The sequence below is a fragment of the Cynocephalus volans genome, chromosome 1, assembly GCF_027409185.1.
Source record: "Cynocephalus volans isolate mCynVol1 chromosome 1, mCynVol1.pri, whole genome shotgun sequence".
NCBI classification, from domain to species: Eukaryota; Metazoa; Chordata; class Mammalia; order Dermoptera; family Cynocephalidae; genus Cynocephalus; species Cynocephalus volans.
The window spans coordinates 220,226,292-220,232,596 of record NC_084460.1 but is presented as its reverse complement, the minus strand read 5'-3'; positions in this window follow the sequence as shown (position 1 = coordinate 220,232,596).

Sequence of the window (6,305 nt, the reverse complement as noted above, 5' to 3'; positions counted from 1 at the left end):
TGGACCTACATTACCTTAGAGATTCCTGAGTGCTATTTTGAGCATTTGTTATATTTTCAATGATGCCTTCTTTCCCAAATGGTGTCTTTCAAAAATAAATGGGGGATTTTAATTTATAGCCCAAATATAGATATCTCTATATTTTCACTGGAAGTATCCTTTAGGATAAAAACATAAATAAAGTATTTTGAATAATTAAAAGAAAGCAAATGAAATAATTCTGCCCCCATTTTGTGACAAAAAGAATTGATATTGTTATAGTTTTCTACTGTCTTTATCAGGTAAACCATAAACTCCTTGGTTAGTGTAGGCAGTTGCTACCTCTCCAGTTGAGAATATAGTCCGAAGTACTGAATCAGCTCTGCTGAAGTCAAACCAGTTGTGTGAAAAGGAAACATTTTTTTTTTCCTCCTAAAAACAGCTCTAGAGTCGTGGTTTTCAAATTTGGGGCTAGTAAATACCAGTGAGCCCATCATAATCTTTGTCCATGGTCACTCAGGATTCAAGTTCTTATATAAGGTACATATTTAAGACACTTGACTTTTAAATAAATATTATAGACAGAGTACAAGATTTAGACACCTCTTTACAGGTTTGTCATCAGAATTATTGAGACCTGCCCTCTAATTCTGGGCACAATTTCCTGGTGAATATCTGCGTATTGTTTTCTTCTTTGTTGGTTGGTTTTGTTTCCCGAAGTAGTAGCCCTCTGCCCTAACACAGTTGAGAACTACTGGTCTAAACAGCAAGTTGGGGTTAAATGCTTCAAACTCTACTCTCTGCCTTTGCCTTAAGCTAATGACTCTTTTCAAGTTGTCCTAGTTAACCCTTTTCTGTTTCCTCATTTTGAGCTCAGGAATAATAAAATAATGACTACCCGGTGTTTGGTTTATAAGCTTGATCTCAACTAAACTTTCACATATCCTTTTGTTGAGTATTTCAGCATAAGGAACAAAAATTTCCACAAAGTATTTTTCCAGAAACTTGATAGGACATCTCTGACTCCATATTTTAAGTGTTTGTTAGGTTAAAATACTAAATGCCACTTGACCATGCACATAGCCATCAATAACTCAGCTTAGCATATCTCATCAGACAGCAATTAGGCTCTGAAAGATGGCTTCATTTGTGCTCAGTAATAATCTTTCCTTTCCTTTGACTACTCCTAAAACACTGAAAAAGATGTATCTTTGGAATGGAACATACTACGTGCTTTTCAAGGACAACAATTTACAAAGAAGTTATTCTTTAAATTTTAAATAAGTGAGAATCTTGTATTAATTCTTTGTTTTCTTTTTCTGGGAAATACTGAACTATAAACAAATGGCATCAGGAATCGAAGACACTGAAATTTGGGAAGGGCAGAAGGAAAGGGTTATGTGTGCATTATAATAAACAGAACCAAAATTATGTGGTCTGGGCCACTAAATTTGCTATAAACAGATAAAGGGATGATCAATTGGGCAATGACTTATTATTCAGCATTCACGCAGCTGTGTCATTTCCTGTTGGCTAAAGAGTAAGAACTAAGTCCACTCAGCAGCAGTAAATCATATTAGCAGTCAGCATTAATGAGGAAAACAAGACCAAATACTTCAACCCAGACTGAAGAACTCTTACCACACAGCCTCAGCAATGTATTGCAATGCCTTTAACAGGAGAAACAGGCATAACTTTCAGAGTAAATAAAGAAAAATACTCCCTTTCAAGAAAACAAATTCTTTCCAAATAACAAGTCAATCCTTTGAATTTTATGAGACTTCTTTCTTTAATTCCTCTTTCTCCAAAACAATTGCCTCTAATTTTGTTGATGTTACGTGAGGCCAGCTGAGTGATCACCCTTTCCGGACCACCCCTCAAAACAAACAACTGTAAAGTTGCCACCTCTCAGTAAACAACAGTGTACGAGTTTATACTCTTGCCCTAAATCTTATATCGAACTTCACACATTCGAAATGTTTTGAATATTCATCTTATTAAATTCTCAAAGAGAATGCCTATGATTCACATCCATATTTTCTGACATAATGTCTATGAAGGCTTCCTGCACGTTTTCTTGTTTTTATGTCAGTCATCTCTCCACTTCATTGATGATACTTATAAGAGACCTGTCTTTCTCCTCATTGTGCACTTGCTCCTTCAAACACTGCTGCTGGAGTCTGAAGAGAGGCAGACAACTAGGAATAGATAATAGGATTATGCCTTACCATATTCCACTGTGTGTTCAGATCTCCATAAATACACTGAGTCTGAAAAGGGAGGTATCTATAAGTGTGTTCCTATAGAAGAATGTTTGAAAGTATAGGGCATATAATTTTCTAAGCAACCCTATTATGCAGCTTACAGGAGGCAGATGTTAGCATCCTCATGTAAGAATAAAACTACTAGGAAAAGAATTCAGTCAATGTTTACCCAACGTCAAGTGCCTTGGTTTAGCCTGGACTATATAACCTAATTCCCTGTGCTCATAGAAAGAACAACAGTTATTATTGTTTATCAGTCCTGTGCCATCCGTAGATGGCTACTCTCTCTTATTTAACCCTCTCTCCAGGCCTGGAATTAGCCCTCTTTGTGTCAGAGGGAATGCAGTTTCTGTGGGGGGGGACTTCCCCTGGTAAATGAAGAGTTAACTACAAAAGAAAAAAATTTTAAGCACAAAGTTTTTAGAGCAACTGAATATGCACTATTAACAAAACCATATAGAAATATTTGCTGTTTGTTTTCTCTTCTCTTGATCTGAAGAATAAATCAGAGAAAGGAGAAAGAAAGGGCAAGACAAAGGAAGAACAGAAAGAATAACAAGAGGAAGGACATTAGGTAATACATGATCTCCCTAGATGGGGTTTCACGTCTTCCAAATGAATGTGTTTCTTTCATTGCAGTCTAAAATTTTAGTCTTTTCTAGAACTTTAGGTATATTTGGATCCCATATTCTTATTGAAGACGACCAGTTTCATCGAGGTTTCACAGCTAGTGAGCAGCAGGTGCTGACCTGGAACTAGAGTCATTCATTCATTTATTCATTCATTCACATAATCATGCTGCTACTGTGTTGCAAGCCCTCCAGTGACTGACTTCACATTGCCTTTGCAATGGAATCCAAATTCTGTGGCCAGTTATTCGGCCCCTGCCTGCTTCCTTCTGCTCTCCCACCTACATTCTTCCTCCTTCAGAAGGCCTCAGACATTCTGGCCTTCCTTCTGCTCCTCAAACCTACCAGATTCTTTCCCTCCACATAACCTTTCCACTGTCTGTTCCCCTGCCTAGAGCATCCTTCTGCCGGATCTTCTCACACTCGTTTGTTCTCATTATTAAACACTCAACCTCCTTGGAGAGGTGCTACTGGACCACTGGGTCTAATTCCCCCCTAATATACTTTCTCACGCCATCCTGTTTTTCTTCATAGAGCTTAGCACATTCATTCGTATTGATGCGCTTGCTTCTTTATTTATTTTCTATCTCCTCTCTGGAATGTATACGCTGTGAGAGCAGCAAACAGGTCTGGCATGATTACTGCTATATCTGCAGCTCCTAGAACAGTGCCTGGCATATAGCAGGTGCTTAATAAATAATTGTTAAACTAAGTCTCAGATGAATTAAAAATATAATAAAAATCTACCACACACTGAGCACTAGAAATTCAAAAAAGAAAAAGAATTCTTAACCCTAGAGGGACTCAAAGCCTGGTGACTTCAGGCAGTTGGTCTTTCTATTCTGTTATATTATCCATTAAATTTTGCTCAGCAACTGGCAGATTCCTGGAGATTCAGGTCACCTGATTTCCAAAAATAGTAATCCACTATGATTCCAGATCATTCACTGGTGAAGTGATTATGCTTCTTGTTTTGCCTGGGCCAGACCCTGTCCTGTTGTCCTGTCTTAATCATATGTAGTGCCCCTTTTGCCCTTAAAAATATCCCAGCTTAGATGATAAATTATATGCTTTCCTATTCATTGATCAGTCAATTCGTAACAACTAATAGTTATTGCTAGTTAGAGTGGTTTAACCACATAAACTACATCAATTTAGGAATATGGAAGGTCAAATCATATCTCTGGAAAGGAGTAACTTCATAAATTAAATATATGAGAAAAGACAGAATGGACCCAGTTCCAATTAGTGAATCCATTAATGAAGCCAGAATTTCCCAAGATAATGTTCAACAGTTCTGAGAAGTGCAAATAAGATTTACATGCAAAATATAATGCTGAGGGCTCTTTATTGTGACAGAAACTGTTCTTCAAACTTCACTTTCATTTCCTCATAATTACTGTAATTAAGGCTCAGAGAGGTTAAATAATTCATCTAAGGTCACACAGCTAGAAAATGTGAAGTTCAGGACCCAAATACACCTTTTTGTGATCTCCTGTCTCAATCTCTATGACCATTCTTCTCAAACAAGTAAACAAACAAAAAAACCAAATAAATAATTTGATAAAAGTTTTTGGTACTTAAGTAGGTTTGGGAAATGCTAGGTTAAACTATGTTAAGTAGGGTAATTTTCTATAGGACGTTTTAGTGTATGTAACTTACCAGAGTGCTTAGTAAATCTTAGTGGTGATAGCACAGTGTCGCCCTCACTAATTGGCCCATGGCACCCTTTGTGTTAAGGAGGGGACTAAAGCATTGCAGAACAAACTTTGACAAACGCTGCTCCAGGGCTGGCTGGATAGCTCAGTTGGTTAGAGCACAACCTTATAACACGACAAATGCTGCTCTAGGAACCCCAGCTACCCACTTCTCTGTGGGTCAGCCCTCCACCTGTGTAAACACAGACCAACACATCCAGTCCCAGTCCGGGGCGAGGGAGGGGGGGGGGGGCTCTGGTTTTCTCAGTTCTGTAAGGAAGAGGAGGAGACCATCTCTGGATCCCCTAGGCTGCACGGTCCTAGCCATCTACTGATTACATCGGTGCTTTTAACCACCCTTCATTGTACCTTTTCACTCCCCATACTGAGCTTTCTGTTTTGTCTGTTTTGCTTTGTTTTAATTTTTTTTTTTCTTTTCACCTTATCTTCTTGTTATTTACAAGCCTAGAAGTCTCCACAGGGGGGACCTAAAAGTTGGTTTTGGGCGATGTCCTTATTATAATTTAATAATTGAAATCTCCTGACCATTTGGGATTCCCGAGATGAAAATGAGAAAAAAGAAAGAGTTATCAAAGAAAAAAGAATGAATGTGTGAGCTATTTCTGGTCCTTTCTAAGATTCTTGCTGAGGGGAAGAGTCGGGTGGATGTGGAGAAGGGTTGGAGAGTTGGAACTGCATTTTTCAGCTAAGGATATCTGTACCTTCTGAGTCCAGTCTAAGGTGCTTTGATTCCAGGGAGATGGGGGCTAAAGATAAAGGAATTAAAGGGCAGTATCAGAATCCCCCCTTCACTCACCCCCATCTCCTCACTGCGAGGAGGGTGAGAGGTTAACTGGGTCGACGTTGTGTATTTGGGTCCCTGGTGCAATAAGACTGAGTTTCCAATGGCCTTTGTCACTCAGTTATGAGCATCGTCCCCTTCTCTTTCTTTTCCCCTCCCACCTCCTCTACCCACTCCTCAAAACCTTTCTGCCTCCTCCTGAATCACTGAAACTGAAACTGACACTGACAGGTTTCAGAAGCCAGTCTGTTACTGCGACCCAGGCAAGCCAGTTCTTGCATCTGAAATAACATAGTTTAGCTATTGTTCCACGGCCTGTGTACCCGATACAAACTTAAAAAACAGTAACAACAAAAACACTTAACCCTTTCCCACCCAAGATTTAGTTCTTATGTTTTATAAGTACGCTTCAACTTGGGGGGAAATGCTTTTGTTTTCACAGATGTTCATGTGGCTTCTGTAAGTAAGCCCCTACTAAAACATTTTATAGGAATTCTAGTTGAAATCAGTACGCACAGACACCAGTTCCCCACCTCCTCCTGGCTTGTACGGTTCCATTCGTCAGCAAAGCATCTCTGGGGTCTTGAAGCTGTCCCAGAGCCTTGGTCTGAAATAGATCCCGCACAGGCACCCTAGAGGGCGCACCGCTTACATTTTCCGCAAGCAAAGCGACAACGCTCGCTCCCAGGCTCCATAAAAGGGGAGGAGGCGGATCGGTTTCCTTCTCTCATTGAGAAAGAAGAGGATTGGAAGGCCGGGCGTATAAAGCCGCGCAGAGAGCGTGAAACAAAGCAGTCGGATCGGAATTGGACTTGGGAGGCGCGGTGTGGAGTCAGGCATAAAACTTGTTGGAGGGAGTAACGAGCTTGCTCCGTGAGCTCTCCTGCTCGTCTGCGCTGCGTTTGAGGGGTTCCCACTAGCCTTGCGATTTATT